General features: G+C 46.2%; 1 long non-coding RNA gene across 3 annotated transcripts; it reads right to left on the bottom strand.

Moving 5' to 3' along the window:
- Positions 1 to 3250: 3250 nt before the first annotated feature.
- On the bottom strand, positions 3251 to 9983 carry LOC131560911 (uncharacterized). 3 transcript variants are annotated; one of them, XR_009275014.1, is made up of 4 exons: positions 9945 to 9983; positions 4437 to 4582; positions 3705 to 4017; positions 3251 to 3517 (listed from the first exon to the last, which is right to left on the bottom strand). It is a non-coding gene; the product is annotated as an uncharacterized LOC131560911 (long non-coding RNA). The 3 variants fall into 3 exon arrangements; XR_009275013.1 differs by having other exon boundaries at positions 3705 to 4064; positions 9945 to 9966; XR_009275015.1 differs by lacking the exon at positions 9945 to 9983 and having other exon boundaries at positions 3705 to 4064; positions 4441 to 4584.
- Between the last annotated feature and the right edge of the window lie 17548 nt (positions 9984 to 27531).

Here is a 27531-nt window from a genome sequence, read left to right as displayed (position 1 = left end):
GTCTACCTTATCAGAAATTTTTGTACAACTTGCTTCTTGGATTAAGTGCTTCACTCACTGAATATCTTCTTCTCACACTAAGTGGATCCAATTGGCATGTTAGGAAACACATGGTTCTTTTTTCTTTTTCTAATGGCAGTCACAGCCTCAGAAGGGATGCATGACATTTTATTGTGCATGCATATGTTTATACTTAATTGCTGGAGCTTAAGGAAGAACATTATGTCTAATTCCCTGCCTGAGTGGCTTTATTGCACTTGAGGCACAAGCACACAGCTACAATACCAACACATCTAGAAGCCTTGAATACAGCTCAAGATCCTAAAAGTGCACAAACCAGGGGGAGAAATGGTCCTTGATCAAGGATTTCATGGACAAAGGAAAAATAAGGACAATGACTGGCACAGACTAGGAGTTCCACATGTGACCAAGAGCAATGTCAGAGCACCAGTGACCTGTCTATAGCAGATTTCCTCTAACCAAAAGGTCCCCAAATGCAAAATACTGGGTTACATCTAGGTTTGGGGTTTGTTCTTCTGAAAGAGCAACTTCTAGGAAAGAAAAAAAAAAAAAAGGAAATAAAGAAAAAAAAGCCCAAAAAAACCTCAAACCCAAAGTGTGTTCTGATGATTGCCCCAGACTATAATTTAGTCTTGTGCCTGCAAGTTTCAGGTTTTGTTCAGGTGCATAATGGTGTGGTGGAATGCTTCCCAGCAGTCCCCCAAAACATTCTCTGTAATAACAGAGAGATCATTTATTGGAGAGAATGAGCAGATTCTTGCATAAGCCTCTTTTGTATGAGAAGTTTCAAGGATATGAAAGCAGCAATTATTCTCACCTTGGCTAATGCAATTAAGAAATTCTGAAGTACTGAGAAAACTGTGGAGCAATTAGACTTTGAACACCACCTAGCTATGAATTGTCATTTGCCAGGGAGCTATAGTTAGATCACATGAAATTGGAGATGAGGGGAATGATGTGGGAGCAGTCAGAGGCAGTGGGGCAGGGCTTTCCCTGCAGTTTGTCACAGAGCTGCATCTGAGCCCTGCCAACCATGACCATGAGTTATAAGCACTCAGCCAGTTTTTAGAGCACTAATCAGGTATTTTTTTTGCTAACTTAGGCAGAAAGATTACATTATTTTAGTGATAACTGCAGAACTAATTCTACTCCCAGTCCAAAGTTAAAATGTGTTAGGTAACAGGAAAAGTGCTGCTTAACTTAAATCTCTCATGCTGACTGCAGCTTTTGTGATAGAGGAGGCTGGTTCTAACAAGAGGATCAAAATTTGAACAATTTGCCTTTAATATGAGGTAGAAGAAGCCCTTGCAGGATTACTGCAGCTTAAATGTCATCGTTAAGAAACAAAGCAGCCCTTGGATAAGCGCTGCATTGGCTTTAAGGCAAAGGTATGGACTGCAGAGGAGCACAGGCAAGAGCACGTGCCCAGAAAACAGGACCCAGGAGAAGAGAGTGGAGGATCAGACTAGAGGAAGAGGACACAACACAGAAATCACTTCTATTGACAGGAAGGAAGTTATTTCTTCAAGATGCTCATGAGTGGGGGAAATATCCAGAGGTTTAAGCTTAGATCAAGAAGGAGGTTGATGATGGTGATGAGAGTGAGAAACACCAAGTGTCTGGGGAGGGTGCAGAGCCTTCTTTGGACCCATCCCTGGCAGATGTTTGATGTGACAGATTTTGCCTCAGCGGAGAGGGAGTGGGTGACCCCTGAGAAGGCTGTGATTGCAGCATCCTGTTTCTTGTGAGCATGATACTCCTGGATACTTTGAGAATTCCATTGTTTCTCCTGACCCTGCCCAGAGCAAATCCAACCACCTTCCCCTGAACCTACCAAGCAGGACAGGGCAGCATAGGGGTGACCTAACTGTGCCCTTGCAGTACCTGAAGGGAGCTTAGAAGAAAAATGGGACAAGACTACCTACAAGATCCTGTAGTGCCAGAACAAGGGGTTCAAACTGAAAAAGAGTAGGTTGAGATTAGATATGAGGGAAAAATTGTTTACTGTGAGGGCAGTGAGGCACAGGCTGCCTGGGAAGCTGTGGATGCCACATCCCTGAAGGTTTGTCAAAGGCTTGGAGCAATTTCAGCAATCCCTGAAAGTTTGGTCAAGGCTTGGAGCAATTTGGTCTTGTGGAAGGTGTCCATGCCCATGGCAGAGGGGTGGAATAATTCAATGTTCCTTCAGGCCAAACCAATCTTTTTTTTCCTGTGATTCTGACTGGTCAGATATTGATTGACCAGTCAGATTTTGACTGGTTGGGGTCCTAACAAAGAAGATGCAAGCAGCAGGGGTTGTGGAAGTAACAGGTTCATGTTGTATTCCTGCACCCAGACCTCTCCTGACCTGTTGTGACTCAAATTGGCTTTTATAGAGGCACAGAATTATTTGGGCTGGAAGGGACCTTAAAGATCATCTTGTTCCAAGCTCCTGCCATGGGCAGGGACACCTTCCACCAGGCCAGGTTCCTCCAGACCCCATCCAACCTTCAGGGACTCCTGCACTCAGCAGTCTGAGAAGCTCAACTCCTTCTCTTACTATTAAGTTTCCCATCACTTACTCCTCCTATGACACAGTCTAACCTTCTCAGGGGATAAAGCATGGGGATAAAACTCTTGCCATGCTTCAAGCGCTTTGAAAAATAATTTATAACCACAGTGTAAAACAAACAGTATTTCAAAATCATTTTGGAAAGACAATTCAGTGAAAATCCAGATGAGTCCTGTCTTTCAGTTGGCTTAGTTATACTTGATTGCATTTGCTAGAGTGTGGATGCAATTGCAGATTTTGCTGGGGAGGTTCACAAATACAAAGCTCCCTGTGCCAGGCTGCTCAGCACAGCCCCTGAAAGGATACCCTGTCCAGAGGGCACAGCCCAGCCAGAGGCTGCTCCTGTTGCCTCAGGATAACTCCACCTGCTCCAAGGTCTACCAGCATGGACAACTTGATCCTGTGCTAATCCCAACTTTCTTTGGAATGGAAACTTATTTTTGTGCATGGAGAACCCAAAGTGTGGGGATATCCCTCCATCCAGATCCCCCAGCCTGAGAGCTGCTGATGCTGAGCTCCTTTCCCAGCTTTCCCAGGAACACAACTTGTGAAGAACATTACTTCTTCATCAGCAAGAAAGACCCAAGAGGTCTGCAAGTTTGTCCTGGATAATCTCCCTCCTTATTAACAGCAGACTGACACAGACATTGATCCACCTGTATAGTTAAATGGGTAAACTGTTTAATTTACAACAAGGGATTTATCTGGGAAAGAAGGAAAATAATTTCATGCCTCGTTGGGTTTCTGTGATCCCATTACACCAATGGATGATTTTTCCTTTGTATCAGTCAAAGATGAAGTAGGGGCTGGGGAGCAGAGAAGGGAGTGCTCATGCACTCCGGCCTGGGGAAGGATGATCTTACCCAAGCTTTGTCTCAGTGCTAACTTCTTCCTTCTCCCAGAAATCTGAGAATTTTCAGATTACAGTCACCACAACTGACAAACCTGTAGCATCCAAGCAGAAAAAGGTCCCTCAAGCACCTCCTTGCTCCTGCCCCCTGAGAGTGAGGGCTCCAACACTTCCAGGGAGGTCACCTACAACCTTCACAGAGCCTCACGTGGGCAGGCAGGCAGGAACAGAGCAGCATGGAAGACAAAGGAAAGGCACTTCAGTAGCCTGAGGACTACCCACCTGCTCCAGCATCAAAGGCATGCTGCAGAGGGGAGGTGTGAGAGCTTTTCACAGGAGAGGCTGTCAAGATCTTTTTATAGATGGCAGTCAGCACAGAGAGGCTGTGAGAGGGTTTGTCCTCCCGTGCAGTTGTACAAACAGCTCAGTAGTCAGTTCCATGAGCAGCAAAATGACTCAAGTCTCCTCTCCTCTGCTTTCACGTGCTGCTGGAAGTGTTGGGAAATAATCAAAGGTGATCCTGTACCAGGAGCTGATCCCTCCCAGGAGATTTACTCTGGGCAGTGTTCCTTCTGCCAACACCTTCTCATGAGGCCTGGAGGAACCATGGGATGGGACAGAGATCAGCCAAGGAGTTCACACCTGCCCAGAGAATGACAGGGAGGTTTCACACAGACACAAGACCTCTCCTTGCTCACAAAAACCCTACCAGCAGCTGTTGCACAAATGCTGTACTCTCTGATATTAGCTGATGCATTATATGTTAACACCATTTTGTGCATCAATTAGCAGCAAACCCAGCACCTAAAGATCTATTTTAAGAGATTAAAAACACACAAGGGGTTTCACACTTGACTTAGTAAGATGAACAATGCCATCCCCACCTTAAAATGGTTCACCTTAAAGTACTTCACTTGGGGAGTTTTTGACACTGCAGCCAGGTAGGCATCTTCTCAACAAGCACACCAGGGTCAGCCAAGCCCCCTTTTGTTCCACAACACTCAGTGCACTTACTCACAGCTTTACTTCTTGCTCTCCTGCCTCCCTTCATTGATTTCCCTGCAGCCCCAAGAGCAAGCCTGAGCACTTGTGGACCTCCCAGCACTGTTCTGAGGTGACCCTTCAGCTGCTGTGAGCAACAACACTGCAGGCACTTCAATCTGCAGGTGCAACAGGAAAAGAAAAATAATTTAAAAGAAAAAATGGAAAGGATCACACCTGTCACCCACCCTTGCCCCCATCCACACAGGCACTGGAGATGACTGAGAGCAATCCAACTTACAGCTCCATGACACAATGCCACCTTCAGGGCTGTGACAACCATGCTGAGAAAGGCTCACAGAACTAAATATTCACCTCAAAGAGTTGATCATCTACCCACGACATAGATAGGAGTCCCTTGTCTTCTGCTCAGCAACCTCTACTCTGAGCTCCCCAAGATATTACAAATTAAATTATACAGGTCTTTTTCCAGTCCAGCAGAGGAAGATTGAGAGCAGCAAACCACCTGGCTATATTTCTGAATATAATTTTTATTGCACTACATACAAAGAGGACAACCCTGGTCTTCATTTTGAACCTGCATAAGATATTGAGGCAGGCAAGGTTTTTCTGAGTTTTCTTTTCTTTTCTGTGAAATCTCAGCAGAATTGAGACATGCTGTCACAACACTGAAAATGGCCTCTGGGGAATGACCATTCCCATCAGACCCAGAGGACAGGCACACCTCTGCCTCCTTTCTGATGGATTCCAGTACCAAAGCCCAACACCACAACAAAAACCATAGAATCTGATGGCTCCACAGGCATCCAGAGGGAAACACCAGCCCTTGTCTATGGCTCTTTGAGCTGTGACACTGTTTTTTGGACAAAACCAGTGACTTCTCTGAAAATCCTTTTATCACACACCTTCCATATTCTACAGTCCTCTATTATTTCCTGCGGACTGTGTTTTACCTGCCTGAACTACAGGCTAAGATTATTTAATCTGGCCCTGAAGCAAACAGCCTTGACTATGGCAGGCAACAAGCTCCTTCTGATCAGAACAATTTAGAAAACAGGTCAGATAGGAACTTGTCAGGTTTATAAATTCATTTAGAGGGGGTGCTTCTTCCTGATGATCTATGAACAACATGGGAAGGATATATTAGATATCCTTTCAGATATATCTGATATTCCCTAAAAAACCAAACCAAAGTCAGTGAGAAAACCCTCACAGCCATGTAATGGCACAGTGGCTCTGTAGGCATGTGGCCTGGGTACAGTCCTGCCTCTCCTTTCAGCCTGGGTGCAACAGGCACCCCCATTTCCACATGAAAGAGAGAAGCTGGCATCACAAACACATAAAACCACAGCTGCCCTTTCTTTCCTGCCGAGGTGCCCTGCCAGCAGCCCCATTTCCCAGCTGGAGGTGACCTGGAGGGTGATGAACACATTTCAATGGGCTTTGTTTTGTTCCCCAATGAGTTATGCTGGGTGAATTTCAGTTCTTGTGCAGGAGGAGCACTGTCCCAGCTGCAGCAGGCAGAGCTGTCCCTTCAGGCTGGGGAATGGGACACTGAAGGTGAAGGCAGGAGCTGCTCCCTGTCAACCCTTCAATCCAGGCTGGGATCCTAAGGAGGCCAGGAATGCAATCCTGGGCTGTATCAACGAATACACCTAAGCCACAGGAATTAACTGTAATTTACAAGTCTTTAAAGAGGCTAAGCCTTTGAAAGGCACCCGAGGCTGTTCTGAACAAAGTCTCATTGACTTAGGGCAGCCATTCTGCTGCTAAGTGCTGCAGGCATCTCCAAAATCCTACCCAGAAACAAAATGCAGCACAGGCCAGGCAGGGGCTGCTTTCTGCTCATGGCTCCCAAAGCACAGCACTTGGATGCTACAGGATTGCACGCCAAGGTTTTTCTTTATTTCTGTCACATCTTGGAGCATGGCCTCCCTCTGGCAAGCTCTGCCAAGAGGCACCGGTGTGGGCAAAGACAAAGCTTCAAAAAGAAATTCACCCACCACTGCTCCAAAGCTGGCTGATTTGGCATGAATTCAGAATAAATGTCACAATTCAACCAGGGTTACAGCTGAAAGGTCTCAAAAAGAACTGTCCATGTGGTGGGCTGGGTTGGCACCTCACAGAGGCTGCCCTTGGGCAGGGGTGAGGCACCAACACAACCTGCTCTCAGAAACCTTGAATTTTGAGTCCAGGGTGCAAGTCTGGAGGAATTTTGGTGTAGAGTGGTGAGGGATGGGTATAGTGCCCTTGTTTGGGACAAAATGCCAGTCTGCATCTTCAAAATGGGTCCTCAGCCACGACAGAATATTTGCACCAACAAACATCTTGCAAGAAGAAAATGAAATGTTGCTGGTGTACTGTTATCTGCAGATAGGTGAGGCACAGCTTTCCACAGAGCACTCAGGGGATATTCCAGTGCTTTGGTAAAAGAATAAAGGAAGAAGAGAGAGCAATACACAGAAATTTCTTTTGTAGCCTTTTTACTCGCCCTCTGTGCCTGCTGCTGCCACAATCCTGCTTTGGCTCCTTGCCCTGTGGACAAGGCTCTCCCCCATGGGTCAGCTCCAGGGGGACAAGAGGTTTGCACAGCTGGGCAGGGGGACAGGGACAAGGACAGGAGCATCACAGCTCTGCTGGCAGGCACATGCAGCCGTCGCGGTGCAGCACAAGGTGTCGTTGCTGTGCTGCTTTTGTCCCTCCTGCCCATCCCTGCTTCCCTCGCTGGGAAGAGCTCCTCCTTTGCCAGCCAAAGCCCAGCAGGAGCGCTCCAGGCTGGGGGAGCACCCCTCAGAGCACCTCCTCTGACAGCTCTGCACAGGCTTCCTTGCTGAAACACCAGCCTGGGAGGGAAGTATCCATATTCTGCTCTCAACACTCGCCCCTGTGTGTGAGCAAGTGTCCGTGGGTCCTCCCTGCCATGGACACAGCCTGCACACACAGGATTTGAAACTCGATCTGGGCTGTGTGTGGATTTTGTCCTGCCTGGACCTTGAGAGCAGGACTCCTGACACAGAAAGACTGCTTGGATGTGATCTCTGGAATGCTGCTCCATATGGAGAGCAGCATTCAGGAATAAACCCCACCTGTCTCACTGCTGGAGCTGGAAGCTGTGCAGCATCACTGGGGAGGGGCACAGCAGGGCTCTTCCCAGCACCACACTGGAAATGGAGATTTTTAGAGCTGTGGCTAATTCTGTCTCTAATTCTATCTGCCTCTGAAATTCACTGAGCCAGGAGGACAAGAGGGACCTGCAAAGGTCAGCAGCTGGCCTTCAAAAGAGAGGACAAGACAGGATTGTTACAAGGTCTAAAGCTGAACTTAAAATCTCTTGTAGCTGCCATGGGACCTTTCACACCCCACCTCTGGATACAATCCCTTTTTCCATGGTGTAAATTTAAGTTCCTTTGGCAATGTCTAATTTAGCAGAAGCTCTGTTGGCATTGCAGTGCCATGCTGTAAGTAACCAGACACAGGTCCCCTGCATGTGTGGCACTGACCATCCTTTCAAAATCTATTTGATTCCAGAGGAGTTTTGCACACTCCACGATAAAAACTGTGCTTCTGATCTGACAATATTTGGGATATCTATTGCTCAGATTGATGGTTTTCCCCTTTATAATATTAATACTTTTCAATAATCAATTTCTTGAATATTGAAAGGTATTAATATTCTTGAATATTCTCTTGGCAGGAGCACCTGTCCAATCGTACTATTTACTTTTAAAAGAACTTGTGCAGCAGCCACAGTAAATCCCAGCAGGAATTTTCACACAAAGTAGAATGCATTAATGAAAACCCCATTTTTTTGGTAGGATTTCAGGTCAAGGAAATTTTCCTACATGGATCCTTCAACTCCAGCCCAAGAGCTTGACCACATAATGTTATTGGACTACACAAGAGGTTTGGACTCTTAGAGACACCAAGAGGTTTTAAACAGTTTTTAAAAAAATTAAGTGCTCCTTCTAGGCTGTGGGGCAGAAAATCTTCCCTGAGGGCTTTCATAGTGGATAAGCCTTAAGGGCCAGCACATGGTTTGAAAGAAAAATTAATTCAGGTATCTTAGAGTTAGGCCTTTGACTATTTAGAGAATCTTCAGTGCTCTGCCAAACTTTAAGTCAGGCCACAGTCCACTTATTTGTAAATCTTGCTTATATCTGGTGAATTAAAGAGTGAAACTTCAGCACATTCTCTTCTGGAAACTCAGAAGTCCTTTACACAGCAGGAGGAAGATCCATACCCTCCTGATTGGTCTAAATCCCCCCTCACAAGAATCAAGCAGCAATTCAGCATCCTTTTAAACAACCTGCCAGAATCCCAGAGGAACTTGACTCCCCACACCTTGGGCAAAGGGCACAGAATAGAACTGCCCAGAGTCCCAGGCATGGCCCAGCATGACAAGGAAGCCAGAGCCCCTCTCAGGTTCAGCACTGCACTGCTGGCAGCAGCAGCCACCTCTGAAAGCTTTTTTGGAAAGAAATGAGATTCCCTTACTTGCTTTGCCAGAAGCAAGAGAATCATGGCATCAACAACAAGAGTGCCTCTGCAAAGGCACCCAGCACAGAGGGGACCCTGTGGCTGTCCTGGAAGTGCTTTTTATAAAAAAAAAAATCATGCAGAAATATGAAATCACACCAGTGCCTGTGTGAGGGTCTCCAGACCAGAGGGGAGTATGTTACAAGTACTGCCAGCACCTATTAAGGGGTTTCACTTTACTGGATCTGGCAAACACAAATAAGCACTTGAGAGCTGAACCAGCTCACAAAGATTTAGCCTTTGGATTACTTACTAATGAACTCCCCACAGTCCAGCCATTTAATTTCATTAAATTGCCAAGACGGTTCCAGTTAAAGGCCTGGGTCAAGTGACACACTGCTGTTTTTGCAGAGACCTCATCAGGAAAAGGCACATTCCTCTGTTTAAACAGATACCATTTTATAAATATCTGCATTGTGCAATTAACCTAAATGAACTGTTTTCCCCCAGTGTACCACTGGAAAACCCAGCAGGAGTCACAAGCAAGCATCATGCTCTCTGACTTTGGAATTTTCTGCTCCTGAGGGCAGGAGGTCCTGTCAGTCCCTGCTGACAGAGAAGTCCTCTCCCAGCCTCAGTTACTGGCCACCTTTTCCTCTCCTCACATACCTGGAGCTCAGCTCACTGAGCTAGGAGATTGTAGTGGGGATACCTCAGTTCAGGAAAGAACACTTCAAATTTATTGCAGCCCCCTCCCATTGCTTCAACAAGACATTTTGGGCTCCATGGCCCATTAGAAAACAGAAGCCAGGATGGCTCCAGGGAAATACTACTTGTCCTGCTCACAGCAGCAGGACATTGGGATCAGCTCCTGCCTCCCACAACATCCCATGATTTATGGGCTGACCTGCAGCCCTCCAGCAGCCAAGGAAGGGCCTCAGTTTCATCCCACCCTGTCACAGTTGGGATGGCTACAATGCACAGAGCATCCCCACACAATTTCAGAAGGCTTTAAGCATTTGCCCACACACAGTAACACCTCACCTCTTCAGAAGGCTTCAGGCACTGCCCACACACAGTAACACCAGGGCACCTCAGCAGGCTGCAAGCATCTGCCCTTCTTGTCCTTCAGCCCAGCCTTTTATCCCCTGCTGTTGCTGCCCTGCACCTGTGTGCCCTCTGTTCCCTTTGGTGGTTGGTCAGTGCCCCTGGGCACTCCATGGCTCGTTCCCTTCAACAGCATTCACCTGTCCTGCACAGCTGTGCCCACTGGGGATGAGGCTGAGCCAGCCCCACTCCCAACCACCACAAACTGTGTGCCTACACCACCCTCACGTCCCCATGAGCTGATCCCCACTCCTGGAGTCCCCAGCTCCTTCCCAGGGCTGCTGGAGCCTCTCAGGCTGATCTCACAGTTTGGGACTCAGCCTGCAGCAATGTGCACCATCAGCAATCCTCCATGGGAGCGTGGGGCCGCAGGCCAGGCCGGCTGAGGGAGTGGAATTTAATTAATTTCATTTCCAGGATGGATGGATGGCTGTCAGCACCATGTCCTCCCGGCAGCACTGCAGGACTCCAGCCCCAAACTCTCTCACTCCTAATAGTGCTGGCTTGTCTTTTCTCACCTCTGGCTTTGAGCCTTTTCCTTCAAACAGATTCATTCCTCCCTGGCCCACTTTGTGCCCACCATGTGTCAGTGCCTTTCAGAGAGGGGGCAACCACCTGGCACAGCCCCTCTGTGCCTCGGATTCCCCGGCAGCCAGCAGGATCTGTGCTCTGCTCTGCCTCCAGGGTGCAACCTCACCTTGTCTCCATGCTGTTTCCTGCTGGCAGCTCCCACTGCGACAAACAGAGTGAGTCCCAGAGCCTGGAGCCAGCAGGAATTGCCCTGAGAAAAGGAGCAGATTCGTGTTGTAGCTCTCATCATTGCCAGGCACTGTAAACAGAGCTGAGTAGGGTACCACTAAGTGTGGACAATGCATAGCAGAGAGACATTTATCCCCATGCAGTAAGGGAACTACAAAAAGACATTATTTAATAAAAGAAAAAGTACAGGTGTGAATCCCCAACAGACAATTTTCAAGCTGGGATCTGTAGATTTCATGTAACCAGAAAGTCAAAGAAACCAAGAGCAAAGCCAACCCCAGCCAGACCTCATCACTGATGCACTGACTTAGCCAAGCTCCCTTGCTTCCTTGGACTGGATTTTGGTTAAAACCAGGCCAACATCCCTGTCAGAAAGCCCTCTGCAGGTGCTCAACATTCTCAGAGCAGTTAGTGCTGTGCAGATTGCCCTGCAGTGTGGAAATCAGAGAAAACAAGGGAAGGTCAGTAGTAGATTATTTTTTTCTCAGATATGTCCTAGATCAGCCACAAGTTACTTGGCTCTGTGCAGGGATCACTGAGTAAAGTTTTGTGTCCTGTGTGATGCAGGGGGAGAAATGACCCCTGACAAGACCCAGGGTCTGTACCAGCACGGGACTGCTGCCAGCAATGGGAGAAGCCCTGAACATCTACTCTTAGGTGTTCCAGATGAGGAGCTGTCCCTTTCAATTACAAATTTAGTGAAAAAAGGAAAATAAAATTTGAATAGAAATAAAAATAAAAAGTCCCAGCTGTTCCAGATGCATCTGGAAAGTGCAAAATCAAAAGTTTTTTTTAAAATAGAGGTGAGATAAAGAACCTGATGCTGTTGCATCCATCCTCCATGGGGAATGTCACTGTTGTGGAGCAGTGTCAGTGATGTCAGAAAAGCTTCTTGACAAGTGTGGCTTTGGGCATGTCCAAGCACAGAGACTGGTCTGGACTCCTTCATATCTTTCAGCCCCATTGAGGGATGTGTCTGCACTGATCCTTATTTGCACCTTTCAGTTATTCCTATGGAAAGTGCAAGTGTTTGATGTCTGAAGATGACCACTCTGTATGAATGCCATGTTTGCATTAAAAAGTTCCTGAAGCTCTTGTGAAAGTCACACTGAGCCTCCATAAAATAAGTTATATTCAGTCAAACTTGGAAGGAAAACAGCAAGTAAAGAAGAAGTTTGGAGATTGCTGGCAACAATTATTTCTCCCAGGAGAGATTTCCATACAGAGACATAGTCAGGCTCTCTTTTAGTGCAGTTGGAGATTAATACCCTGAGAAGGATATAATAAACGATCAATACACTGGGACTTGGCTACTTGCAGCAAAGGAAAAACTACTTACTGGGGTTTTTCTGCCTCTTCCTCTCTCTTTTTCCCTTCAAAGAAGGCACATCCTGCACTCTATGCAGCATTCTGGTGTGCCTGTAGGCTAAGAGCAAAAGGAAAAGCCTGGTTTGTCCAGTCCAGCTACACAGAGCTGTTTAACCAAGGTCCAGCTGGAATAAAGAGATTTTCCACTGACACATGTCTGTATAGCAGGCAACTCCTGTCCTAGGCTAAGTCCCTAACCCATCGTTCACTCATCTGGGGCTGGATTTACTTCATTAAAAATAGTTAATGGAATGTTAATGGTACTTAATTGTATTCACTGCACCAGTTCTGCTGAGATATTTTTTTCCCCCTCAATTCACAAAGATGGGACTAAGTGCTAATGTATTGCAAACTTATAACCTGCGGTCATGATTTTAAACACATGTAGAGGTGCTAATTGCATTCAGTTGACACAACTGTAGATGGGAAGATCATTTTTCACACCTTATCAGCGCTGGGGAAGTGATAACTGCATTCAGAAGACACCACTGCTGTTACAAAGGTAATTTCTTGCACTTCATGGGCGCTTAACACATGCTCAGCAATGCAACCGGCCAAAAATACCACACCATCGGAGTTAATGAGGTGCGTGCACGCTTCTTAACAAACGGGAATTGTATAAAAAAACTTCATCTATTTCTTTTTAATAAAGAGTAACAAATTCCTGCAGCTGCCATGTGGCTGGAGTTGCTGGCTGCCTCCCTCAATGGGATTTCTGAGCATGTCCCAGGGGGATGGATCCCGCCGGGAGCAGTGCCCTGGAGTGTCTGGGACCTGCAGGGCAGGTGAAACACAGCTCCAGCCCATCTTCAGCAAGCCTTGCTGGTAAAAAAGCTGAATTTTCCTTTTGGCCACATGGCCAAAGGTAGTTTTGAGATCTGAAGCCACCATTCCATGCAATGTCGGTGTGTTTGTGCTATAAATGGTTCTCCTTCCCTCCTCCTGTGCTCTGGGGAGCCTTTGAGTATTCCTAAATATTCCTGTGGTCTTTGATGGAAAATCCTGTTTAGTGATGAGGTGGTTAGGCTGTCCAGGGTAATCTGGACACGCAGCCGATGTGAGGCAGGGCTGGTCCTGCCTTTTTTCCTGAGGAAAAAATTCCTACAGAAAGGAGTTTCCCCTTTGCTTTAAAGAAAGAAATATATTATAAACCTTTCTGCTGGAATAAAACTGGATGGTGGGGGAGCATTACAAGGCTTCTCTGGCAAAGCTAGGCAACTAAATACCTAACTTTGAAATAAACTATTTCAAAACAAAGGGGGGAAAATGCATTTCTAATCCCTAAAACATCTGCTTTTGGTTCTTGCCTTGAACGACATGCTGAAATGTTGTTAACAAGAAGAGAAGACTTTTAACTAATAGAACCATGAATATTCCTCCACATTACCTCCACAATTCTTGAGTAAATAAAGCTAATCCATAGACACAAGGGTAGATTTGCAAAGCAAATTTACCCTGGCAAACCCCACATGTCACTCCTGGGGACATGGGGGCAGTCACCCCAGGCAGATTACCTGGGACCTGAGGCACTGCAGCTCCTGCCTCCAACCTATGCCTTCTATTTCCTTACATATCTTTTTATTTATTATTAAAATGAGACTTTCTCAACCTCTCCCTGCAGAGCTGGTCAGCTTGTGATCTCTTTCTGTGGTTTTCCCCCCTTCTTTTTAATTTTTTGGTTGTTTTCTTGTTAATAGCTTCTTCCTTTACAGAAAGAATCATAGCTTTTTGTTAACTTAATAATAAGAACCTTACTGATTTTGCATTAAAAGCTGGCTGCCAAACAGGCTTTTATGGCTGCCCTACTGCAGTTACCAAGCTAAAGGCCTGAGCCCCAGCTTGCAGTGGCAGGAAATTGGATGACTTTCTTGCTCAGAGTGTCTACTTCATGCCCATTTCTTTCCCCACCGAAGCTCCCTTCGGTCCTGTGTCCTCCCAAAAAGACAAAAAAAAACCCCTCAGCTTTCCCAAGTTCTGGAAGAAATAATAACAAGGGAAATAAGGAGAATATCTTCATTTTATCATTCCCTGTGATGAGTTCCCAACAGAACAGGAGCGGGTGGCTGACCCTGGCAATTTTGATGTTTAGGAGCAACTCATCCCCACACACATTCTGCTCTTCCAAGGGTCCCTTCATCCCCACATTCTGCTCTCCCAAGAATTTCCCTCATCCCCATATTCTGCTCTTCCAAGGGTCCCTCATCCCCACATTCTGCTCTTCCAAGTGTCCCCCTATTCCCACATTCTGCTCTTCCAAGGGTCCCCCCATCCTCACACACATTTTGCTCTCCCAAGGATCCCCCTATTCCCACATTCTGCTCTCCCAAGGGTGCCCACACACCCTGGACCATTCCAGGTGCCCCAATCACAGCATCCCTCTGCGCTTCTCAAGTCTCCAGCCCATTATGAATTGTATACAATGCACACCAACAGCCCAAAGACTGTTTGAGTGGGGTTTGAGTGGGGCCACAGGTGGGTCAGGGTTATTTTGGCTTTGTGTGCATGCAGCAGATAGAAGAGCTTTGCTCTGCAGCATACATTACCATGATCTCAAGGCAGCATTCATTTGCATTCAATGACACACCTTCTCAGGCAAGTGCTTTTCACATGAAGCATGTTTTGGGTGGCAGAGCTCGACTAGCACTGTGTGCATGACTCTCAAGTTCAGATGCAGATGGGAACACGCCGGGAAAGTCTCTGCTGAGCCTTCCCACAGTGAGACACGTCGTGCTGCTGCTCATTTCTGCAGCAGAGATCACACTGATGGGGAACCCGTGAGTCACTGCCTGCCACAGCTCAGGGGGCTTCCCTGGCTCCTGAAACGACAGGTCACTCTTCTGCTGGGCAGATTCCACGCCTGACAGCCACAGCCTGGCAGGATCCCTTGCCTCTTCCCTTTGTCATCTCCCACAGGTGATCTCACAAAGACCTTTCCTTTCCTTTCCTTTCCTTTCCTTTCCTTTCCTTTCCTTTCCTTTCCTTTCCTTTCCTTTCCTTTCCTTTCCTTTCCTTTCCTTTCCTTTCCTTTCCTTTCCTTTCCTTTCCTTTCCTTTCCTTTCCTTTCCTTTCCTTTCCTTTCCTTTCCTATTACCCTCAGGAGAAAAGGTGTCTTCTATGCCACAGCCTGGGAATTACACATTCAATTCCCTGCAAGTTACACACTCAGTTCCCTCCTCTGACAGCACCTGGGCTCTGCTTTTGGGACAGTCACCCAATTTGTCTGTGGTTCTGTAAAATGGGAAGAAACCTACCTCCTTCCTGCTGCCTCTAGCCACAGCTACATCTTTACACCTACTCCTTGTCTATTTGCAGCTCAAGCCAGAAAGCAGGATTGTTTCTGAAGCACCTGCAGGCTGTCTGGGCAGCCTGACCTCTTTAGGATAATTAATAAGGCCACCACAGAGCTGTCCATGGCAGTGGCTCCACTCAGGGCCTGCCAGCCTTCCCTCAGCACCAGCAGGAACTAATAATGCAGGGGGAGCCAAGGACTCTTCCTCTGGGGGAAGAAGTATAACCCAGCTGACTGCAAGATGAAAATTTACTGCAATATGAAGGGATCACCATGGAAACCTCTTTATTTTATTTCAGCCAATCTTTCTGCGCTGTCACAAGCAATATCACCTTCTCACTAGCCATAAAGAAAAGGTTCCCAGAGAGGTTTGTAATCCCTGCTGGCTGGCCAAGCCATCTGCCAGGAAGACATCTTTTCTCCAAGAACACCATTTTGTGGATGGTTTCCCTCCTCACCAGGTGTGACTCCACCAGTAAAGGATGAGGCACTGCTCAGTCCTGCATTGCTCCTCCTGCAAGGATGGTGGATTTTAACTTTGAGTATAAGAACGGGTGCAAGCAGGAAAGCCTGCTGTGCCACTGCCACCATTTTTGCCTGTCTCCCTTCCCCCATTTCCAAAGGAAACTTGTGCTTTGCCATGCATCTGCCCCTGAGCAGCAGCCTTTGAGGAACTGCAGGTCTTGAACGACAGCTCCATCTCTCAGCCACGCCCTAGTGCTGCACCCACAACCTTGGTGGGAGTAGGGAAGCAGGAAAAGCCCAGCAGCTCCATGGAAAACCTACAATGAGACAGAAGTCCCACCAAGTGAAGCTCCACTTTGCAGGAACCTAAGACTTGGAAAAAATGAAACCATCCATTTTGGCTTCAGGCTGTGGTGACAAAGATGAGGAAGGGAACTGCTGTTGCTTTGGAGAAGCCGTATCTGCCCAACAACTGCTTCTCACAAACAAGCTCTTTGCATGGCCCACCCTATTCCTGTGCCTGACACAAGCAGCACCTTCAAGCTCTGCATGTCTGAATGAGAAGAGCTTTGCTTTTGGAAGATCACCATGACCCAAATTGGTAGATAAATAGGTCAGGCTTTTCAGGCACTGGGTGCGTCACATCCGAGTTTCACTTATATCCTCTACAATGAAAGTCTCAATTTGCATTTACACTCATGGGTAAAAAGACTTGAAATCACCAGCCTGGTCATTCAGAGGTGTCTCCAAAATGCTCAGTGGTTTGAGGAATGCTGGGGCTGTCTGTGGGATGTGTGACAGCTCCAGTGGGGTTCTGTTTCCAATCTGTGCGGATGCTCAGGACACTGTGAAAGTTCACCTGCCTTTAAACTCTGCTGCCAAGAGAAGACAACTCCCATTCTCTCCTCACAGCTGGATGAGCACAAGCATCATTTGCAAATGAGCAGCCTGGCAGAGCAGCTCCCAGCCCGTGCCCTGCCAGGTGGGCAGGCAATGGCCACCTCGCCCGCGCAGGGTGCCCGCGTTCCCCGCCGTCAGCGCTGCCCTGCTCCATCTCCTGGAGCTCCAGCTGATTGCTTCAGCCACCAGGCAGCTGCACATCCTGCTGACCTGATTTGCCCCAGCAAGCACAAGTGCCTGCAGCAAGCAGGGCTGTGTCAGCAGGCACGGCACAGAGCAGGGAGAAGGCAGAAATCAGCCCCTGCCTCCCGCTGCACAACTGCCGTGCCTCCAATTACCTCATGCCAAGAAATAGCCTCTGATCCACCCGAGGAGGCAGGATCCCAAAGACAGCTTGCAGGGTGGAAAAGCCCTTGCACACACTTCAAAGAGCAGCAGCTACTAAAGAAGTACCATCTTGTCTTTTAGGCGAGGAGATATTATTTGTAAACTCCATATATTCCCCAGGGGGGAAAAATGGCAGGGAGATTACAGCTGCAAAATGACCCTGGGCAGAAGAAATTGATGTCCAGTGGAGTCTCATGGAGTGGCACAGGCACCTTGAGAAGGGCACTAACAAAGAAATTAGCAACATATTCCAATGCTTTGGAAAAACTGTATTTTTTTTTCCTGAATAAATAAATTGCAATAGACAGATTTAAACCAAATGTACCTGCAAGCCAGCTTCCTTTCTGAGCTTCAGGGTGGATGACCTCCTAAAGGACCAACCTGACTAGCCATCTAAAGGGCAGGTGGGGCAGCTGGACCCTCACACCTTGCAGGGAGGCATCTTTTCACATGTACAAGAGGATTTTTCAGTTTGTATTTGCTAAATAGCAAATTTGGTAGCCCAACTTTTTATGATGGATCAGTCATCATGGTTTTTGCAAGACAGGGATGTCCACCCACTGACTGAACAAATTTAGTCATCCTCATTGCCTATCAGTTCATCTTCAGCTGAGCCACAAGGTACAGCCTGGGACATTTCCAGATCTGCTTCCTTAAAAAGCTCATTTCTCACTACAAACACTGAAGCAAAGCAGGAATTTTCTACCTCCTTTCACCAGGCCCATGTCTCAGGCCCAGCCCGGCTGCCAGAGAGGAAGGATGGGGAGGAGAGATGAACAGAAAATTCATTTTCTGGGGATTCTTTAGGAAACAGCTCAGGATTGCCACTGGTATTCCACCAGCACTTCTGTGCAGCAGTTTCAGGATGCTCCATTTTTCCTCTTCAAGAGCTGGTTCTTCAGTGGAAGGCCATCTCCCAGCCTAGCTCCTGGTGCAGGAACAGTCTGTTCTCAGGCAGGGCCATTCAGCACTTCAGCAATATAAATAACGAGATCTCACATCTATTTTTGACACCATGTTTTTGTGAAGGAAGCCAAGGAATCATTTTTCCTGATGAACTGCAGTTAAGTAATTTTTTAGAAAACATTACAGTATCATTCACGGCAAACATCTGGTGGAAGAGTTCCTGCCTTAAGAATATGGCAGGCATAGGCTTGTCCTAGGATCAGGTGCAAAGATCTGCCCCAAAACCATTTTTCCAATAAAAATTAACCTTTCAGGGATAAAAATACAAGCAAATAATTTTTAACAAAGAAGCCCAAACAAGCCTTAACAAATCTGACATTTACAAGAAACTGCAAATTTCCCTTGTTTTGTCTCTGAAATTTGTGGCATTTTGCATTTTTGCACCCATATTAATCTCAGATTTTGCTGCAACATCACGTAGGAACTCTTACAATGAAAAATGAATGCTGCAAAACATGGGGCAATGTAACCTTTCAGGAGATTCTGACATAAATTTAGATCAATGGGTCTTGGAAAATTTTAAAATAATATTTTGACTCCCTGCTTTAATATGTGCTAAATGGTTTTCATATACATCAATCATTGTTCTACAGAGACTTCAGAAAGAGAAATCAGTAGAATGAAATAGAGCCATATAATGCATTTACTTACTCCTGTACTTACACAGTGGATTTATGGTGCTGTTACCATAAGCTTATTTTGCCACAGGTTTCTTTCTGCCTTAGAGTGTAGAAGTTCATTGGGAAACAACCTGAGGATAAAATCTGCAATAAAGCAATCCATAATAATAATAAAATATTCAAAAGCGTGCTTTAAAATCAGAAAGGATTGCATATATTCATGAGGCCTTCACACTTTTTTTAAGATGGAAAAATGGTGGAAATGTTATTTGTTAAATGTTTTATTTTAAATTATTTGCTAAATTATGCCATCACAGTTAATCTATCATCAGCAATCTGGATGCTATAAATATTAATAATTATTCTTCAATAAGTGAATTGGTAACTCAATAATTATTGGGAACGTTAATATGTATGAATATTTTTCATCATTTCTGCCCATTTTTCCATCTGTCTGGCTGTCCTGCACAAAGCTCCTGCAAAGCAGGTGAGCAGGAGCCTGAAGTGATGCATTTCCTGAGGGCAGAGCACAGGATCTCCAATCTACTCCTGTGTGCCAGCACACAGAAATGCTCAGCTGTGCTCATGATTCCAGAGCAGCAGAGCTGCCCAGGTGCCTTGGGGAACGTTCCTTCTGTTTTCACAAGGGGAAAAATTGGTCTGAAATACAATTTCGGGGTGTGAGGGTCACAACCTCACACAAGAGCTTGTGCAGAAGTGTGGAGGGGAGCGTGCAAACGCTGGGCATCCCCAACAGCCACGTCCGTACTTTCAGTCTTGCCTTTGCTGCCTTCCCCTGCCCATTGAAGGGCCACTCCTGAGACAAAGCAGCTGAAACTCTCCAAAGGGTTCCTGGGTGAAGTGCTCGCTAAAGGGAGCTGTCACAGAGGGCCTTAAGTATTTGCCCAGTTCTCTTACTTTTTTTCCCTGTCTCTTGCACATTCCAAGCATTGCAGTGGAGATCAAAGCCTCCAGATGAGCTGCTTTCCCTGCAAAGCCAACCCGACCGGTTTGGTTTCCCAGCTAAATTCATCTCAGGGATTTGCAAACTATCAGGGGGAAATTTGTCAAATTTCTCATACCCCCCCAGAAAAGAAGAGGAAGCCATAAGGAAGCTCACCAAGCACATTAGGCCAGGGAGAATCTAAGAAAAGTGAACTCTGTCTCAGTGTTTTCCCAGCGCTGCCCCTTCCCATCTCCGGACAGTTTTCCTGTGGATGTCAAACTTAAGGAGGAGAAGGTGCAGCAGTCCGACACTCCAAATGGGGCTAGGCATTCCTGGAAAACACTCCTTTCATTTATGAAGTGGAAAAAGCAGTACAAAGTTGTCCAGTACAAAGACTATAAATGGCTGGCACCTTTCCCTCAGGAGACAGCCTCCTCTCCCATGCTGCCCATCAACCCTCTCCTGCAAGTGTGCCCATCCTGTTTTCTCTCAGCTCATCCAACCAGATATGGGGGAACTCAGCCTGCACTTAGCACTGAGAGGTGCAGCTTTTATTGCCAAGCTGTTCCTGCTCTCTGCTTGCAAGGCTCAAGGCTCCTCTGTCTCCTCCTGCTGGCTGTGGCAGCCTGCTCATGTCACTGCCTGCCCTTTCTGTATGGGCCATGCAATTGATGATATTTATGAGCCCCTCCCAGCTCCAAATATTCTGTCATTCTGTGAAATTAACCTCAGTAGAAGCCTGTCCCTGTCTCTGCATTGCCCAGAGGACTTAAGAAAGCCGCCTGTTCATTTCACTGCCTGTTCCTTGTCTCACCCAGATCTTTCAACCAGCACAGTGGCAGCACCACCACCAAGACTCAAGCCTTGATGTTAGAGAGGTGCTTCCCATCCAAGGCATCTCCATATTCCCAGGGGTATCCTGAGTACCAGACCAGCCAAAACATTTCTGAGATTTACCTGTAGAGAGCTTTGGAGGCATCTTGCACTGTGGTTCAGCCTGGCTGCAGCTCTAGTGTATCCTTGCAGCACGTCATGTCCTCTCTGGGAAAGGCCAAGAACACCTTTCCTGCCAAGGTCAGCGTTTCTTCCACAGAGACATGTGGGCTGCAGAAAAGCAGAAAGACACAGAGGAAAGGCAGAAAAGAAACAGAAGAGAAAAATTAACACAGTGTGCAGCTAGAGAGCAACACTTATTTGAAGGATATCAAATATTAGAGAAGAGAGATGTCATCTCATCATGTTTAGCCACATGAGAGCTGCCTGCTGAGTGAAAGCCAAGCAGAGAGCATGGAGAGGGCTGGCCACAGTCAGTAACAAGTAAGAAGCCCCCCTAGGAGAGCCACAGCTCCCTGTGACCAGGGTGAGGTAAATAGCCACAGGTGGTGCTAAGAATGGCAGCTTGTGGGTTTGATTTCTGTATGGGCCCCTCCCAGCTCCAAATATTCTGTCATTCTGTGAAATTAACCTTAGAAGGAGCCTCTCCCTGTCTCTGCACTGCCCACAAGATTGAACAATTTCTATTTAACAATTTTGTACAGCTGCCCCTCCTAAGAGAAGGTGAAGCCCATCTGTCAGGGCTCTGGGTTAGATAGGAGTCCTCCAGCTTGCTTGCCAAGGCAATATCCAGTTATTTATAACTATTACCTCCCTCCCTGTCCCAGGTGGATGTGCCAGACAGAAAACCCAGAGGCTCTCCCCTTTTGGCCAGAGCTTACTGGTCCCTGTCACAACACAGCTGCTGTCACCATAAGATGAGACAGACAATCAGATTTATTAGCAGGTGCCTGCTTTGCACCCAGTGACTCATTTTTAGGCAGTACAAAACACTCCACCTGCACCACTCAAGGCAGAATCAACCCAACAGAGATGCCAATGCACCATTTCCTTCCACATCACCTGGACCATTTATTTCTCTTTGAAACCCATCCCAAACATTTGACTGCAAGGTGACAACTTGAAGCAAAGCTACAAGGCACACACAGGTTAAAGATGACAACAGTCTTTCCTTAAGTAATGAGGAGAGAGCAGCCAGGCAGGGTGCAGTGAACACTGGCAAATCAGTAGGAGATGGACACTGAGGTCATTGAAAATTAAATTTTATCCTGGCTTTAACCCTCTGTTGCTGAGGACCATGTGAAGCCTGCACGGTTGAAGCTGGGGAGTCGCCTGACAAATTTATTAAAGTGTACCCACCTCAGTCCCAACTTAATGAACAGATTATGCATTAGTTGGATGTATACATGGAGATACAGTCCCCTGTCTCTCCAGAATAAACAACATTTCCCACTTTTAATTGTGCCCTGATGTTATAACGATCACAGCTAAACTGGGTAATCATTCATTAAACATGAGCTAATTCCATGTCCTGTTATAATTATTATTGTTTCCTGAAAATATAACGTGCACTAAAGTACAATAAGTGCAAATTGAAATATTGCTTTTGGAAGGTTATTTATTACTACCTTCAGCTGTAAACATTTATAACTGAAATTTATTAGTCCATGGCCTCTTCATATAAATATTTTATGTTCAGCCTCAGGGATACGTATCTCCTTTAAATGTCTCAGTCTTGGTGTCTGCAGCAGCAAAATAATCACAGGAGAGAAAGTTTGCTGTCCTGTATTATTTGGCCACCCTGCTGATAGCACAGGGCAGCTTCACAGTACCTGCCCACAGGTACCTGCAGATGAGAGGCAGCAGCACACCTGCAGCATCACTGAGGTTTATAAATTCCCTGGTGTAGCACATGGAGGGTTCCTACATGCCACAGGACAGCTCAGAGTCAATGGAGATGTACAGAGAGAGATAAAGAGGTGTCTGTTCAATCCCAACCTCTAAATTATAATAAATCATTTGGGTTTCCATGGCACCCGTCCAGAAAAGTTGAGACTGAAGTAGCTGATCTGCTAACAAAAATAATGTGTGCTTTTCAATGGTAAATTATCATTTCTACAGTGGAGGCACTGGAAGAAGGCCAGATCCATATCAATCCTTTCCAAATGAACTAATGCTTCTCCCAAGACTCCCAGTCCCTCCTCACACTTCCAGGAAAAAGCACAGATCCTTAGGGAATGCACCAGAGCCTCTGGATGAATATAATGTGCAAAGGGTGAGCCAGCATGAGCCTGCCACGGGGTAAAAACCAACCTACCCTGTCCTGAATAATCAGGATTTACTGAAAGGAGGAGCAAAATAATGGCTGAGGGATAGCAGGAGATATCCTGTGGGCTCTCCCAGGAGCTCGGTTTCAGTGCCCCAGCAGAGCATTAACCCTTGGAGCATGAAACACGAGCGGGTGCTTGCAGCACTCTCTTTCAATTACCTGCACCCAGGGGCTGCTGAGCCTGCTTGCCTCCGGATTCCCCATTTCCACAAGCAGATACAAACACACACGGCTGCCTCCTCCCATCCCTGCCTGCTCACTGGGATACTGCCTTCCTTCCAGCTCACATCAACCAAGGAATAAAACCAGAGAATAAAACCCAGGGAAACCTGCCTGAAAAATCACCCCCAGCTCTGCAGGTAAAACCCCCGTGCATCAAAATGGGACTAAGTCCCTAAAGGCACAGCACAGCGTTGTTTATTTATTTTTTCCCCCCTCTCTCGTTTGATTTCTGAGCAGTGGTTCCCAGGGTTTTAACAGCCCTTGAGCACTTGGTGCTGCATCACTTACAGTATGTAAGGGGTATTGATCTCTCCACGTTTATCCTTTTAAATGGTTCCCATCAAGTGCCGGGAAGTCAACCAGTTTGGGCTGTGTAGCTCATCTACAAAACTCAGGATGACACAATTGAGCCTGCTCAGAAAATGGGGGTTTATTTGGGGTTTTTTCCAAAGGGAACTCGAATGTGCCTGTAGTCATTAAAACACAATGTTTAAATGCCCTTAAAAATAATTTTATAGCTGTACTGAGTGTCTCCAAACATTAAATATGTTTTATAAGTAGCTGGCTAACTAGCTGGGTGTGCTGTAAAGGCAGTAGTAAATAAAACAATAAGACACTAAATATCAGCTGTATTTCATTGTCAGGGATACTTTTCCAGCCATGCAGCAATTCCCAACGTTGAAAACTTTGACTTTCGTTTTTCCTGCTACATTGTGACTAGAATTACACGTAACTCTTAAAGTGATGCTAAATACCTATCACCTGTTAATCTGACTACCCTCCCATAAAGTGAACATTATTAATGTTGAGCAGGTAGAAACAATTTCTGAGGCTGGAAATTCACTTCCCAGGCTTATACATACAATTCAGTAATGTTGTTAAAGCTGATGCTACTTGGTTTAGGCCCAGGTGCCACTAGAAATCCATTTGTTGTCACTGTAGGATTGCAAATACTGAGGTGGTTTTTGCCTCACCAAACTCCCTGGACAGAGGTGATTTTCCTGGCAAACTCGTCCCACACAGCTGGGAAATGTGTGGTTTGTAGGTGGTATAAAGAGCACCTGCAAGGAGAAGGGGAACTGGGGAGTGCTCTGGACAGCTGCTCAGGTTAACCCTTCCTAAATTCTTATGTTCATGGCACAGAAACAGAGACAGCAGAGGTCAGAAACAGAGCTATGCCCTTCACCCATCTCCTTGCCTCTGAAATCTGCTGGCTTAAAACAAGTGTTCATACAGAGCAGGGAGAAGAGAAAGAATAAAGAAAAGAGAAGACAGAGAAAATATCACCTATGAGATATCTTTTTTTCAACTTTCTGTAAGTATTTCAGGATTTTCCCTTTTATTACCACAGGGAAGGATGAGATCTTGGCAGGAAGAGGTACATTCCTCATTTCTGCCCATTGCAGTGCCTGTCCTGTGGAACAGGACACCCAGATGGAACAAATCCCATTAAGCAGGAGGAGCCTTTCTGCCTCCTGCACCTACACTGAGCATCTCTCCTTGGGCCATCAGAGATACCTGCTGGTGAAAGACCCCAGCCCGTGAGGGAATCCCAACCCAACTGCCCAAAACAACTCAAAAACATGAAGCAATTCTGGCAATCTTTCTACAGACAATTTTCCTTTAAAATCATAGAATTGTTCCACTTGGAAAGGATCATCACAAGCAGCTGTGATGCCACCACCCCATGTCCCCAAGTGCCACATCCTCCAGATCCCTCCAGGGATGGTGACTCCAGCACTGCCCTGGACAGCCCATGGCAGTGCTCAACAGCCCTTTGAGAGAAGAAATATTTTCTAATATCTGATCCAAACCTCCCCCTGTGCAACCTTGGGCTGTCTCCTCACGTCCTGTTACTTGTCACATTGGAGAAGAGAGTGACCCCACCTCACTGCAATCCTTCCAGAGAATTGGAGAGAATTGTAGCCCCACCTGGAGCCTCCTTTTCTCCATGGCGAACACTCCCAGCTGTCTCTGCCCTTCCTCATCAGGCTTGTGCTCCAGGCCCTTCCAAGTGCCTTCCAGCTCTTTCTGCTCCTTCCAGCATCAAACGTGTCCTTGCCTCCCCAACAAGGCAGAACTGACACCTGGCCACCAAAGCACCCACTGAATGTGACACTGGTGTGGCCAGATGTGGCTGCAAGGTGCCAGCTCTGCTGTCAGGAGGAGCTCTGTGCTCCTGGGAGGAGTCCCAGCACTGCTGAGCTGCCCTGTCACAGAGCTCTGCTGCTGCTGCTAAACCCCATCCATTAATCAGAACGGCAGGATTGAAACCAGGATGGAGAATGACTGCAGAGTGCCTGGTATCTGAGATCAATATTAATTTTACAAACCTCTCCAGAAGAGTTCTTTAATTAATTGTTGGAATTAAAATCAAAATTGACCCCTCAATTTGTTTCTGTGGCCTTTAAATCAATTTTCTTTTCTTTACAAATCATAATTTTCAGACTGGAGAATGAAACACTTTCTTTTTTTTTCTTTATTGAAACACTGAATATATTCTAAACAGGACTCATTACCAGCATCTCCCTTTAATCTAAAAGAGGGGAAATATGTGTGGCTCATCCCCAAACCAAATGAGTCCCCTGTCTTATGCACCTGTGTACCTGCCACAGCTTCACACTTTTGCAGAATTTATCCTCAAGGCAAGGAAGAGTGAAAATAGGATTCAGGGGGAGTTGCTTAATGTCACTGACCTCCCAGTTTGTGCAGGCTGCAATTTCCCAAACTCTCAACAAGGGCTTTGTAATCTACTTGCTACCTTTTTCTACATATTGTCTTGCATTCCCTTATCCCCATTATTTTGCTTTCAAGGAATTGATAAAAATCCCAAACTGGACAAAAGTTGTTTTCCTCAGAGCTGGCACACTGAGTGCACCCTCCCAGTATTTTACAGCTTGGTCCTTACTTGGCATTTTCCCCTGGGAGTGCAAGCAGCTCCCTCCAGCCAGCTGGGAATGCTCTCTGCTGATGCTGCCCTGTGCAAAACTGGATTTTGCCATTTTATTTCCCACCCAGTGCACCCCAGCCAGGGGAATTACCTGTAGAGCCCCACTCAGCATGGCCAGGATGGTCTGTAGAGTGGAACTGACCCCAGGAACAGCCTCTGCTGGATCCCACACTGACAGCAACACCAAACTTCCCTGCTGACCTTCAGAACCATGCGCAGGCGGATCACAAACTTTTGGGCCAGGGCACCAAAAATCCATCTAAAACCCAGCAGGAAAGGCCTGTGAGCTCAACACAAAGCATTTTCCTCTGCAGGAATGTCACTTGGCAGAAAGACCATTGCAAATCAGTCTCTTGGATCTCAAGGAGATTATTCAGAATACACTTAGCTGCACTTCCTCGCCGCAATCAAGAGATTTAGGCAGCAAACAGAATTTTCCAAGACACACGAAATTTTCCAAGGCTGCAGTGGGGATGCCAAGTGGACTCTGAAGACACCTGGAGGTGTGGGCAGGTAGAGCCAAGTCACCTGGCCAGGCAGCACAGAGAGACTGGGCAGATATTATGTCTGCATTCTAATGGCACACTCCCGTGCAGTTTTTTTAAATCGGTAGCTCTGCACAGCATTCACAGATGAATACCATCTGGTGTGCTGATTTATTGCCCCTGAATTTCTCAAGTTACTTTTTTTCTTTTTTTTTCCCCCTTTTTCTCATCTTACCTTTTCCTTACATTTTCCCTGTACAAAAACATTTTCCACAGAAATGCAGTTGAGAGAGGCATTTCCCTAACACCTGTTACTGGACAGACCAACAAAAAACTGATGTATGGGATCTATTTAATATCTCTGCAACTCCAGAGCCCTTGTGGTCATATAGAGATGATTGTAATAGGTCATATAGAAAAATGAATATCTGATGATTGCACTAAGGATGTGTTTCAATGCACATGCACAGGGAGAAAGAAAACAGGTTGTACAAACACCCCTAACCTGGTCCCTCCCACCTGTTTGATGACTGATCTGGAAGAATAAAGAAAACTTACTTTGTAACATTGCTCATTGTGTATTTTACTGTAATTTTAGTAATCTTTCTAACTTTTACACTGTATTTCCAGCTAACATCTCTCCATGTATGTGATGTCCATCACCATTGCTGCCAAGTTCTCCAAGTTCTCTTAAATTTACTTTTTTTTTCCTTTTCCATCCTGCAGTCATACAAAGAACGGACTCTAAGCTATCTGTGCAATTGTTTTTAGACATCTCTTCAGACATATCTTTAAACCTCCCTACACATCCAAATCACCCTTTTTACTCGCTAGGAGGAAAAGTTTCCCTGGTTTAAATAAGTTTGACTGAATGGAAACCAGACTGCAGATTGTCTGTCCTTTTACTCTTATGAAAGCATAATTAAAAGTCATGTTAAAGTTGGGAGATCAAGAGGGTTTGTGATAACAGCTTAGATAACAAGCTAGGAGCTGTCAAAGCTGTC

This window comes from Ammospiza caudacuta, chromosome 8 (assembly GCF_027887145.1).
Source record: "Ammospiza caudacuta isolate bAmmCau1 chromosome 8, bAmmCau1.pri, whole genome shotgun sequence".
NCBI lineage: Eukaryota > Metazoa > Chordata > Aves > Passeriformes > Passerellidae > Ammospiza > Ammospiza caudacuta.
The sequence above is the reverse complement of the archived record's forward strand: the minus strand, read 5'-3'. Positions and strand labels throughout refer to the sequence as shown.